Consider the following 14,093-nt stretch of genomic DNA (forward strand, 5'->3'; position numbering starts at 1 on the left):
TGTGGCACTGCCTCCAGTGGTCGCAGGTTCTTTTCGCTGTCGTAACACATCACATGTATACTGTCAAATGGTTCAAATGGCTCTGAGCACTATGGGACTTAACTTCTGAGGTCATCAGTCCCCTAAACTTAGAACTACTTAAGCCTAACTAACCTAAGGACATCACACACATCTATGCCCGAGGCAGGATTCGAACCTGCGACCGTAGCGGTCACGCGGTTCCATACTGCAGCGCCTTGGACCGCTCGGTCACCCCGGTCAGCCATGTATACTGTCACATTTGTAAACAAATATTGATAATTGTTTACAAATGTGACAGCATGCACGTGATGTTTTACGATAGCGAAAGGAACCTGCGACCACTGGAGACAGTGCCACAAATTCCTCCAAAAAATCGTAACACTTCACACACATAAATGTCATACTAATTAATGTAACTCCAACCGATGATGGACGTTGTTGTTGTTTCTGGGGAAGAAGACCAGACAGCGAGGTCATCGGTCTCATCGGATTAGGGAAGGATGGGGAAGGAAGTCGGCCGTGCCCTTTCAAAGGGTCCATCCCGGCATTTGCCTGGAGTGATTTAGAAAAATCACGGAAAAGCTAAATCAGAATGGCCGGACGCGGGATTTAACCGTCGTCCTCCCGAATGCGAGTCCAGTGTCTAACCACTGCGCCACCTCGCTCGGTGATGATGGACGTTTAAACCTTTGAAACCGTCGTGGAAATAAATAAAAAGGTAACTGGTAACAGTAAACTTGTTGTTTCGTTTAATGTCAATAACAGTCACGGTAAAGCCTAACCTAAAATGTTCTCATTTAAAGGATATCCGGTTATTAACCTCCGTTAAGTCATAAACCAAACGCAGGAATGCAATGAAGAGTCATAAAGTTTTAATTATAACCTCGAAACAAAATAAAGTTACGTAATTAATTTTTTGCTCTTTCCGACACGAAGTCAGGGCAGGACCAGCAATATTCTATACCTTAATTCCGTCACAATTGCGTTTTATGAAGCTGGTGACTGGTTTCGAGCCGACAAACTCATTTTCGAGCGAGTTCTATTAAAGCTTCACTAATAATGCTTGGCTAGGCGACAATCAATTCAGACATGGGTAATACACGCATGATGCTTCATGAATAGATCTACATTTTGAGACTGGTCTGACACTCCGCGTGACTATGTATCAAGTGTGTATTATCTATGTGTGAATTTATTGTCGCCTAACGAAGCACAATCAGCGCTGGCTCGTACTAATTTATCTGTTCAACTGGAGTATCTTTTGGTTACCCCGCTGAATGGGTCCTTGCCCATCCGGTCTGCTCAGCGTTACCTCTGGTGGTGCCTGTTTGTCCATTTTGAAGGAATTCGCGTAGATGGTTCCTGTTACCTGCCCGGAGTTGCGTTCATGTATGGTATATTTGGCATTTGATGTGTTAGGTAAACTCTGCCTAAGAAAGGCGGTTTTGGACAGTATATGCATAGTGAATTACGGCTGATTGGTATATGTGGTCTTCTGGGACCTGAACATTTGGTTGTGTAACAGCATTTAGTGGAATGTTTTGTATTTTTTTATGTCGCTGTGTTATTATTAACTTAGTGGAATAGTCACATTTGGTGTCGTTAAGGCACTTCTAAGACTGTGGTTTGACTATTCATGTGCGCTTGGCTTTTATTGTTTTCTTTTAAGAAGCGAGAATTCTTTATTAAGATTTGTGTGTGTTGGCTTCCGGCACTTGTTAAGAGCGCCCGAGTTAACGGCGCCGTGGTCATCATGTGCTGTCGGGATGTTGTAATGTTGTTTGATTTTCGAATTTTATCTTGCGTTGATATTATGTCGTGTGTTACAGAACATAACCAAGGTGTGTAAGTGATGGGCAGTTGTGGGAGGCATGTCGGGGAGCTTTCAGCGGTTTATTTGGGGGCCGTTTCTAGTGGGAAAGCTCCGAAGTGTTGAGCTCGCTCGTCAGTGATTGCGCTGGGAGTTGCCCTTGCCCTTTGGTTGTATCAAACTATTATTTTATTATTATATTTATTGGTTGTGTGTTGCGCTTCTTTCTTTTTTTGGGGCCAAGCGCCATAATCTTTCTCAAGGTTTTTATATAAATGATTTTAAATTGTAATGCCAAGTTAACTTATTATTGGATTTTGCCTTTGGGGTAAACTCTAAAAGCACTATTGTAAAACGATCTTTGATTTTGTGGTGGCAAACCGCCGTTTTTGTTTTTAAAGCGCATTCTTTTAACCATTTGTTAAGTTCTGTAAGTTATATGAATTTGTTGTTATTTAAAAGAGTTTTGTATTGGAAATTTAATAAACTGTGTACAGAGTCTGCTGTTTGGATGTTATTGGGTGAAACTCCTTAGATAGTTGTTCTATAAGAAAACACATTTCGGCCGGCCGGTGTGGCCGAGCGGTTCTAGTCGCTTCAGTCTGGAACCGCGCGACCGCTACGGTCGCAGTTTCGAATTCTGCCTCGGGCATGGATCTGTGTGATGTCCTTAGGTTAGTTAGGTTTAAGTAGTTCTAAGTTCTAGGGGACTGAGCCAAAACACATTTCAGTCTTGTCTATGTCCGAACCTCGTATCACAGACAAGACAGGTGTTTCACTCAATACATAGATCTGAAGATCCAGGAAGATCGTAATATGTGATGTGCTTACAAATCTGTAACTGAGACGGAAGAATAAACGCGAATAACTGTTTTAAATATCAATAAATTAATGATTCTTTCGGGACGGATATGTCGGCTGTAGTGTGAAATGCGTATGTATTTAGTACAGCGATGGCGAGGCATGACAGAATCTCTGACCAGAGAGTTATTTATCGTTGCTAGTCTGCGCTTGACCGCGCGAGAGTTCAGTTGCATGTAGGGAGTCGGCAGGTGCAGTTGCGGTCGAGTTGTGAGAGAGTTTAGTTGTACGTAGCGAGTCGCGAGAGCATGTAGTAGCGCGCGAGAGACAGTCGCGGTCGTGTGTGAGGAGTCGGCGGGCGTCGACATGGGCCTCTGGTCAAGATTCACGACGAGGTATATGGTTAAATAAGGTAATGAAGCAGCATTGCGCACATCTGAGAATGTAATGTATCTTAACTGTAATTAATTTGTTCAAGAATCGCCCCAATAATAATTTTGTTTTCAAACCAAGCATTTTAACAAAACAAACATTTTATTGAAAGAAAATTTCCCATGCATTTCCTTAAAGAAAAAATTTACTTAAGTTCAAAGAATTTTTGCGATGCATTTCCTCCAAGCTATGGCGAAAATAAGAGCAGATGCAGTTTTACTGAGGTAAGAATTTGAGTTTAATTAGGGCCTAAGATCGACATTTCGGTCTATTTGCGATTTCATTGTAACTGAGATTTCATTTTTTTTATTGAATTGACTTTCATTTTTGTGGGAAGCTTATACATGGCTCAGATTGCTATTTTTCATTTATTGTCATTGTCATTAAATTCCATTGCTGGGAGGTTACACTTAGCTCTATGTCCATTAGCATTTGAATAAGAATACTTTATATAAATTTTTTTTTGCTGGGAGGTTACAAGTGAATCAAAATTCACTTCATGTAACAAAACATTGCAGCTGCGTGCCTACGAGATGCCATGTGAACAAGGATGGAGAGATTAGGAGCGTCCCAGACGCGTGAGACGCCACGCCGGCGCATCTGTCGGCCCGCCTCGGCCCAGCCGGCGCCAATTAATTTATCCGCCGGCGGGCGCGCTGTCTCCCCCACCCCCACCCCCACCCCCACCCCCAGCCCAGAGGCGGCGGGCGCTTTTCATTTCGCAGGCTGGCCGCCGCAGACCGCTAGCCGCGCCGAGTTACTGCCCCGCGGATTTACGGCGCCGCCTGCGTCCGGCCTTTATTACGACGCCGGACTCGAGGAAAGCGCCTCCTTTTTATTCGGTGAGCTCCTCAGGCTGTGCGCTAGGCGGCGGTGCCGCGTGAAGAAATTCCCCCTCGCGAGAGGATGGAAGGAAGGAAGATTACTGTTTAGCGTGCTGTCCACGACGAGGTCATTAGAGACGGATCTCAGCCTCTGATCAGGAAAGGATGTGCAGGGAAATCGGCCGCACCGTCTCAGAGGAACCAATCCGCTATTCCGCATAAGCGATTTAGTTATTTTTATTTTATTTATTTATTTAACCTAATCTGATTCGACCACAGACCCTCTCTTACATCGGATCATGGTTTCACCCATACAGTATATACACTACTGGCCATTAAAATTGCTACACCACGAAGACGACGTGCTACAGGCGCGAAATTTAACCGACAGCAAGACGATGCTGTGAAGTGCAAATGATTAGGTTTTCAAAGCATTCACACAATGCTGGCGCCGGTGGCGACACCTACAACGTGCTGACATGACGGAAGTTTCCAACCGATTTCTCATACACAAACAACAGTTGACCGGCGTTGCCTGGTGAAACGTTGTTGTGATGCCTCGTGTAAGGAGGAGAAATGCGTACCATCACCTTTCCGACTTTGATAAAGGTCGGATTGTAGCCTATCGCGATTGCGGTTTATCGTATCGCAACAATGCTGCTCGCGTCGGTCGAGATCCAGTGACTGTTAGCAGAATATGGTATCGGTTGGTTCAGGAGGGTAATACGGAACGCCGTGCTGGATCCCAACGGCCTCGTATCACTAGCAGTAGAGATGACAGGCATCTTATCCGCATGGCTGTAACGGATCCTGCAGGACGCTGTGGCAATGCAAAAGCCAGGATCCCGAAAACTCTATGCTGCAAATCCGTAAAAAGCACTCCGTATTCAGGCCACGAGTGGCCTACCGGGACCATCCGACCGCCATGTCATCCTCATGTGAAGGATGAGGATAGGAGGGGTGTGGGGTCAGCACACCGTTCTCCCCGTCGTTATGATTGTATTCTTGACCGAAACCGCTACTATTCGGTCGAGTAGCTCCTCAGTTGGCATCACGAGGCTGAGTACACCCCGAAAAATAGCAACAGCGCATGGCGGCGGGATGGTCACCCATCCTACTGCCGGCCACGCCCAACAACGCTTAACTTCGGTGATCTTACGGGAACCGGTGTATCCACTGCGGGAAGGCCGTTGCCTCAATTCCGGAAAGCGAACCATTATGTATTTAAGGGGAGCTAGAATTACAACAATAAAATTTCAGGATATTTTCTCAGTATTCAGGAGTGGGTGGCCCGTAGTTTCCGGTGACTCGTAAGAAGCATTTATGATTTATTTGGTTATGTACACTGGGTGACACATGACCCACTCTCCCTGACCCCGATGTATTGGCTAGAAAAACATGACTTTATTTTATCATTACAGCAAGACTGACCGTTGTGTTTACATACAAATAGCAAGTTAACAGTAGCAGAAAGTGCCGGTAGTTGGCATTTAGGTATATAAGGGACAAGTGTGAGAAAAGACTTTTATTTTCGTTCTTTTTTAAAAAAGAAAGTAATTAAATTAAAATGACGTTTATATGTATTGTACAGGATAAGTTAAATTTATGGGCTTACATCCTCCAATCACAGGCCATCTTTGCACTCGTCATCGATAACCATCGTGCCGGCCGCTGTGGCCGAGCGGTTGTAGGCGCTTCAGTCCGGAACCGCGCTGCTGCTACGGTCGCAGGTTCGAATCCTGGCTCGGACATGGATGTGAGTGATGTCCTTAGGTTAGTTAGATTTAAGTAGTTCTAGGTTCTAGGGGACATGACCTCAGATGTTAAGTCCCATAGTGCTTAGAGCCATTTGAACCATTTGATAACCATCGTCAGCTAAGCTCTCTGACCTAAATTAGCCTTATTGATCCTGATGTGGCATCGTGAATGTTGGAACCAGAACATAATTAAACAGAAAATTTCCTCTTGAGAACTTGATATCTGCCAGTACTAAAACATCTTCTCTGAGGATGAAATAAATGTCACTGATAAACTAAAACTCTCCTCCGCGGTGTTGTATCAGTTACTACTAGATCACCAGACTCGACTTTCTCGCTAATGACTGGCACGTAGCTCTAAATGTCGAGAAGAGCAGAGTTGGAGGCTTCACGAAATATACACGCGGCCTATTCATCGATTACAGGATCGAGTCAAAATTAGAGCCAGCCATTTAATTTCAATATTTGGAAGTAACAATACGTAGAGGTGTAAAAGTTGTAATCCATGTTACCATATGGCCGTCCGACACAGCTTGACATTGTGCACACAGTCCCGGGCTGGTGCACCTTAGCGCGCCCTGTGGCAGACACTGAACGTCGGACCCGGCGGCTGACCCGCCGGCGCCCCGTCCCATTTCCTGTCACGTGATTGGCGGCCGGCGGCGCGCCGTGGCACGCCCGTGCCCGCACGCTGCAATTTCCGTCACGGATATTCGGCGCAACCCGCCGCCGCCGCCGAGCCACCAGGGGGCGCCCCGCCTCGGTAGAGCTCCAACTCCGTGGACTGCCCGAACTGCGTCGCTGCTGCCACGTTGGAAGCCCGGGGGCTTAACGCTGTTGCGGTGTCAGCTTTAAGGCATGCCTTCGAAACCAGCCAAGGCATGTGCGGACCAGGCTAGGTACTGCAATATTGAACACTACTGGCCATTAAAATAGCCACGAAGATGACGTGCTACAGACGCGAAATTTAACCGACAGGAAGAAGATCCTGTGATACGCAAATGATTAGCTTTCCAGAGCATTCACACAAGGTTGGCGCCGGTGGCGACACCTACAACGTGCTGACATGAGGAAAGTTTCCTACCGATTTCACATACACAAACAGCAGTTGATCGGCGTTGGCTGGTGAAACGTTGTTGTGATGCCTCGTGTAAGGAGAAAAAATGCGTACCATCACGTTCCCGACTTTGATAAAGGTCGGATTGTAGCCTATCGTGATTGCCGTTTATCGTAACGCGACATTGCTGCTCGCGTTGGTGGAAATCCAATGACTGTTAGCAGAATATGGAATCGGTGGGTTCAGGAGGGTAATATGGAACGCCGTACTGGATCCTGACGGCCTCAAATCACTAGCAGTCGAGATGACAGGCATCGTATCCGCATATCTGTAACGGATCGTGCAGCCACGTCTCGATCCGAGTCAACAGATGGGGACGTTTGCAAGACAACAACCATCTGCACGAACAGTTCGCCGACGTTAGCAGCAGCGTGGACTATCATGGCTGCGGTTCCCTTGACGCTACATCACAGACAGGAGCGCCTACGATGGTGTACTCAACCACGAACCTGGGTGCATGCATGTCAAAATGTCATTTTTTCGGATGAATGCCGGTTCTGTTTACAGCATCGTGATGGTCGCATCCGTGTTTGGCGACATCGCGGTGAACGCACATTGGAAGCGTGTATTCGTCATCGCCATACTGGCGTATCACCCGGCGTGATGGTATGGGGTACCATCGGTTACAGGTCTAGGTCATCACTTGTTCACGTTGACGGCACTTTGAACAGTGGACATTACATTTCAGATGTGTTACGACCCGTGGCTCTACCCTTCATTCGATCCCTGCGAAACCCTACATTTCAGCAGGATAATGCACGACCGCATGTTGCAGGTCCTGTACGGGCCTTTCTGGATACAGAAAATTTTCGACTCCTGCCCTGCCCAGCACATTCTCCAGAACTCTCACCAACTGAAAACGTCTGGTCAATGGTGGGCGAGCAACTGGCTCGTCACAATACGCCAGTCACTACTCTTGATGAACTGTGGTATCGTGTTGAAGCTGCATGGGTAGCTGTACCTGTACACGCCATCCGAGCTCTGTTTGACTCAATGCCCAGGCGTATCAAGGCCGTTATTACGGCCAGAGGTGGTTGTTCTGGGTACTGATTTCTCAGGATCTATGCACCCAAATTGCGTGAAAATGTAATCACGTGTCAGTTCAAGTATAATGTATTTGTCCAATGAATACCCGTTTATCATCTGCATTTCTTCTTGGTGTAGCAATTTTAGTGGCCAGTAGTGTAGATCTAGCACCCCGCAACGCGGCGCTCTACAGCCAGCGGTAGTCTGTAGTGGAGCATCTCAAAGAACGACCGTGCTATCCAGTGACTTTGTTGCCAATGCTACAACGTGGCTGTTATACAGTGTCATCTGTAGAATAATCGCGATCTTGAGCTTAGGGATAGCATCGACTGTCCGTCACCGTGTCAACGTTTACGAATTACAGAGCTCGGATTGGCACTAGAGTGTCCCCTCCACGCAAATGTATTCCACGTGCGTTTCAACAACTGGTGACGTGAGGGTAGGTTTCCTCCTGTTACTTGACCTCCAGCCGGAGTATAGCAGTATGTTCGACTTTCGCAGTCAACAGTCGAACGTTCGGCTAAGCAACATCTAGGCGGAGTCGCTGACCTACGAATCGTCACCTAAAACTTCGAGCTGGAAGAGGCCTACTGACACTCCAGGCAGTGTCTAAAGGTCTTGTCTTCAACTCCGGCGTCTGCATTCTTCTACCAGCCGCGTCGGGCTACGTGCAGCCTCGCCATCCAATTTCGCTTCGCTGTTGGGCTGACACACGTCAGCGAGGGCGACTTAGACACACTGACACAGCATTCCGTTGACTCAACATACACCGCTCGCTGCCCACTATACACGGTCGGCACATGGGACGTACTGCATGGAAGCAGTAATAAATGTATGTTTTGAGTATGCAAAGCTAATTTTGCGCTCGTGTTGGAAAATCCATCCCACAGCTTCCCGCCGCTCTGGAGTCATGTGTGATCATGCTGCAACTGTGCTATCAGCCAGGTGTAACAATAAGTCCACCGATGACTCACTGACTCATTACCTCGCAAAGTGTGCTGTGCGCCGGGTATTATCCGTCAGCTTCAGTTTCACAGCCTAATACATTTTTGAGGCCAAATCGCGCTTGACGGAACGGAACGACAATACGTTCCACAAGGCATTTCAACTGTCATCATTCAAACAGGCTGTCAGTAATTTTCTCAAGAGTGAGAAACTCAGCTTTATTCAAAGAAAAAAAATACGATTGTTCTGACGTTGTTTGTTAGAAACAAAACAAATCATTAGGGAGTAGGTAAACATGCTCTATCTAATCTCATCCAAGCCAACGGCCTTGCCGCAGTGGTTACACCGGGTCCCGTCAGATCACCGAAGTTAAGCGCTGTCTAGCTGGGCTGTCACTTTGATGGGTGACCATTCGGTCTGTTGGGCGCTGTTGACAAGGGGGGTGCACTCACTCCTTGTGAGGCAAGTTGAGGAGCTACTTGATTGAGAAGTAGCGGCTCCGGTCTCGTAAACTGGCACACGGCCGGGAGAACTGTGTGCTGACCACATGCCCCTCTATACCCTCATCCACTGTCGCCTGTGGGCTGAGGATGAAACGGCGGCCGGTCGGTGCCGTTGGGCCTTCATGGCCTGTTCGAGAGGAGTTTAGTTTATTCCCTTCTAAATATTGTTTGCTGTCTTTGCATGTATGCAGGGGTGATTTAGCTGCCCCTACCGATTCGTTTTATGCAACCTGCCCTTTGGATCAGGAACGATATCTAGACCGGCGACAGCACTGTAATCGATGTATGTTTCCTCTCAGAGCTCTGGGCGACTGTTTGCAAACGATGTCATTCTGAAAAAATGCTAGTAAATACGGTACATGAGTTACACAGCGTTTTTCGACCAACATATACTTCACCTCTGCCACACTTAACGTCTTTAACATTTCTTTGTGTAATTAGTGGTGTAGTTATATGATTTTTAAATGTCTCTGTAAATTTATTTCGTGTATAGTACTTAATATTTCGTAAATGGTTAAGAACCGTTGCCTTATAAAGTGTGTTTCACCATCGACAAAAAACGAAATTAACAGGAGGCATAAAGATGGGAAGCATGGATATAGTAACTTTCCAATGCTCTTTATATAACCTATGAACCGTTTAGTGTTTTTCAGAGTCTGTGATGTTGCACCGCTTCTGGCCTGGATGTGCCCCTGATTTGTTTGTTAAGGGTGTCATAAAGCAGTTACATCCTCTCCTGAGGGAAAGTGGCGAGCAGGTGCTGTAAATGGTCATTGATTTTCTGGTTGCTTGCAATGGACTGGAAGTGTGGTCTGAGCTGATCCCACACAAGTTCTGACGGAGAAAGATCTGGGGATCTTGTTGGTCGCACAGACAGTTCCTAGAGAGAGAGGTGCCACATCTAGTTGAACATTTTTCTGATGAAAAATGGCACCATGATACTGACGCATGAGAAGTCACACATGAGGGCGTCCAGCAGTTATACCATGACGCCAGGAATAACACCGCCATGCCTCCCCCAAACATTGGAAGAAGGGAGCATCTCCCACGGTCGCCACTTACGAGGTCATCCGGGATAGTGCACAACCGATTCATCTCTGAAGTCAATGCGACACCATGCATCAGCTGTCTATGCTTCCCTATGATGGCACCACTCCAAATGTAGCCGTTTGTGTTGTGGTGTTCACGGTAGTCTACTCATGGGACGGTATTTCCCTAGTCCGGTTGCTGATAGTTTCCGACCAACGGTGTGGGATGACAGAATGTTCCAGGGAATCTGTTATTTGTTATCGGATGCCAGACGCAGATGCGAGAGGATGAGAGGTGGCATGAGCCCCCTCTCATATTTCTATCTTACGATTTTCCCCTCTAATTGCATGCAGTGAAAAGTCGCTATTCCTTCACACGCGGACTTCCCATGCAGCGTCTCTCGTCACCCGGGTGGTCCGGTGACAGGCGGGCTCTGCTGATCTGGAAAGGGTTAAGCCGACGGGTGTGAGGAAGTCGAGTGAATGCTTTGCAGACGCCGACATTGTCAAAAGACACGCCCGGAGGGGTCTGAAGTAGCGGCTGGGCTAGAGGTTCCGTTACTTCGCAGAATCTTAGCGAAAACACTTTCTGGCGGGCTACCAGCGAGGCGTGGGAATGACTTGTGTACCCAGGCAGTTGTGGCGGCAAAATTCCCGAGCTTTCTGCAAAATAGTAACTGTGATTGGCTTGCTCAGGGCATAGCTCCGTGACGTAGCAAAATCAGCGCAGAAATTGGCGCCAAGAATCTCCATTGGTGGAATGGTAGTGCTCCGGCAATAGAGTGGAATTTTCCGCCGGTTTTCGAGTTGCTGATTGGAACGTTTAACCACGGCCACTGTCGTGGGGGTGGGAATGTTGTGTGTTAGGCCTGTACGGGTGCTCTGGGTAGTCGGCTCTTGCGTTTCAGTCGAGGACGTCGAAGCAACCAGCCATCGCCTCCGGTACGCCAGATCGTGTTCTGGCAGTTAAGAAGACAGTTTGCTAATGTATGTCCGCAGCACCGGCAGATAGGGATTTTCCTAGGTGATAATCAGAGCTCAGCAGAGCGCGCCTGTTCGTCTTTTTCTAACTTTGTTCTGTCTTGAGTAGCAGCAATTAATGTTGGGTTAGCTGTGTGTCTCTCTTAAGATTTGAGTGGCAAGGAATTGGCTACACATACCACTTCGTCATAAACCTCACAATCTAGTTTAGGGACAACTTCACCTTCACAGCGTTTGTTTGAGTATCCAATTTGAGCCAATTTGATGTATTATAAATGTTTCATGTGTTTTTGTTTATTAGTTTGTGTTTAGTCTTAATAAATCATATTGTTATTTTGGACAGAACTTTCATTCTGTTAATCGGTAGAGCAACCCATCATTTCTCACTACGTTAATGAAACCTTCCTTTATTTAACTTATTTATCAAATTAAATTATTGCAGGTGCCAAAGTCTTTTCTGCTCCACTTGCAGGGTTGATTACAGTCAGTTCGCTTATATTTTTTAATCCATGTGCAACAGCAAAAGTCGGAGTTAGAATAGGGGGGGCTTAGAGCATCATTTAAATATGTAGATTCTAGAAGAATTTAGTGTTAAATACACTGCTTGCCCCGGCACCTCGCAGGGTTTCCGGCCTGCTTGGTGCACAATAAGGCGATCCTCCCCTCACGTTCCCATTCAGTCTAACATCGGGCCACTGTCACATCGGTATGCCCCACAAATCTACCAACGGGCTAAACGGAGACGCACAATGAGGTCCATTTCACACTCTATCAGGTGACGATAGCGCTGTCTCGCACTATTACGTGGCATCTCCGTATAATTCACAGTGATTATTTAACATCTGACACCGCTCACACCTCTTGTATATCCTACCATGCCTGATGGTAATGACAGTGGTAATGGTAATGACAGTGGCACGTAAAGTGCCCTCCGCCACACACCGTTGGGTGGCCTGCGGTGTATAAATGTAGATGTAGATGTAATAACGCTAAACGCGAACAATAATAATGTTCTTTGGTGGCCGTTCCACCCATCACCGAGAGATGCATTTACATACCCGGTGACGCTGCGTATATGGACGAAGGTACAGTGACATCCGACTATGTCTACTGGTGTTTCATTTATTTTTTGTCGTCAATGAAGCAAGGTATTTACCGTACAGAATACTGATACTCAGTCCAGTACCCCAATGTCTCCATAGTAATGCTTATTGCGCCTGATCTCTGATGTGGTGGTGAAATTCAGTGAGCTCCAACATCGCTTGAACGCGACGCGTCGTGTCGCAGTGTATAAGCACTGCTCGAAATTAAAACTCATCACAAAACAGCAGTCGTGTTTTAATTACACGTAACGCCTGGAGTGAGTGACGCTGCAGATTGCCACCTGTTATTGGCTGCAAAAACGAGGCCACAGAATTTTTCGTGTGTTTCGTGGAATTCCTCATACCGCTAAAAATCAAATTCCTAAACGAGACTTTCATCGACAGTGGTATAAGTAGTCCTGTAAGAGATACCTTTGCAACAACACAGTATTTGAAACGGTTTGTCGCAGTCCCTTTTGTGCAAACTACCAATATTTTTAATTATTATCCTTTCCTCTTCCATTGCTTCTAAAATAAATCACTCTGGGTTTTTTGGCACATGCTCTATTCTCCTTTCTCCTTGCAAGAACGTTTTAGTCATTTCTTTCTTCGCACACCAAACGAGATAGTTAAGGTGCTGGAGTCGTATAGGATAGAAGAGGAGTTCAAATACTCGTCGAGGCAGTGTGATATAGGTTTCACATTGTTGTTCGTGATACTGGAAATCATTGTAGAAGCACGCGATATGGAACGTTTTTTGGAAGCATGGACTACAAAAAAGTTTTCTTTCCAGATACTGTTCCAAAATTGTATTTGTCGATTCACACACCGAAATTTACATTTGCAACAGATTAGTGTAATTTAAAAACAAAGTATTTGCACTAAAAACAGCCGAACCGTACTTACTTGGAAAATACGTATTTTGTCCGCTTTAGTCAATTTCGGCAGTTTTAAAGTCTTTGAGGATGTAGACTCATGTCTTCCGGGTGGTCGCTGAAGACTCGATAAATTCAAAGAACGACATCATTTCGACCTGTGTATTATTTTAAATGAGAATTTTATTAAGCACTACTGGCGTATTTCAGGAGTGTGCTCATTTTCAAGTGCAGAAATGTATTTCACTGCACAACCTTGTAAGTAACTAATAAAAAAAAGTGCGCCATGCACACATAATCATGGCATGGGCGTCAATGAACACACCCTACGAATTGGTATCCAGAAACCAAACATACATAATTGTTTGCAGTCCAGGCGGTTGTATTTACAAGTATGTACAAGAATGTCCATAATTGCTACAAAAATTGGAAGGTAGTGTTCATTGATGATCATGGCAAAATATATGTGCAAGACATATCATTTTTGTTACATACGTACGAGGATTGTGTGTTGATATGCACTTCCAAATTTGAAAATGGACACACTTGGTTAATAATCTACATTACTAAATGTCTAAAACGATCACCCACATCCACTTGCACGTTGCCTATCTAACGTCTTCCAGGGGCAACAAAAATTTAGTTTTCAGTATTTCATATAATTATTGACCGAATTGAAAAATTTAAAATATTTTCGTAATCTACTCATTGTGATGTATCTTAAGTTAAAAGTTTAACACAATAAGCCAAGTATTAAAGATAGGAACTATTCTTATGTATCGAACCATCGTAGTTCAAGGCGCGCAAATTATCCACACTATATTCATTCTGTATTTTTGAATGACAATACTTACCAGCTTCCAACAAACTTTACATAAATTTCAAACCTTT

General features: G+C 45.7%; 1 protein-coding gene and 1 pseudogene across 1 annotated transcript in view; both read right to left on the bottom strand.

The window, feature by feature from the left end:
• Nucleotides 1-14,093, bottom strand: part of LOC124803141 — a 624,995-nt gene that overhangs the window by 361,638 nt on the left and 249,264 nt on the right. The window lies entirely within an intron of this gene.
• Nucleotides 4,967-5,083, bottom strand: LOC124803724 (annotated as a pseudogene).

Source organism: Schistocerca piceifrons, chromosome 6 (genome assembly GCF_021461385.2).
Source record: "Schistocerca piceifrons isolate TAMUIC-IGC-003096 chromosome 6, iqSchPice1.1, whole genome shotgun sequence".
NCBI lineage: Eukaryota > Metazoa > Arthropoda > Insecta > Orthoptera > Acrididae > Schistocerca > Schistocerca piceifrons.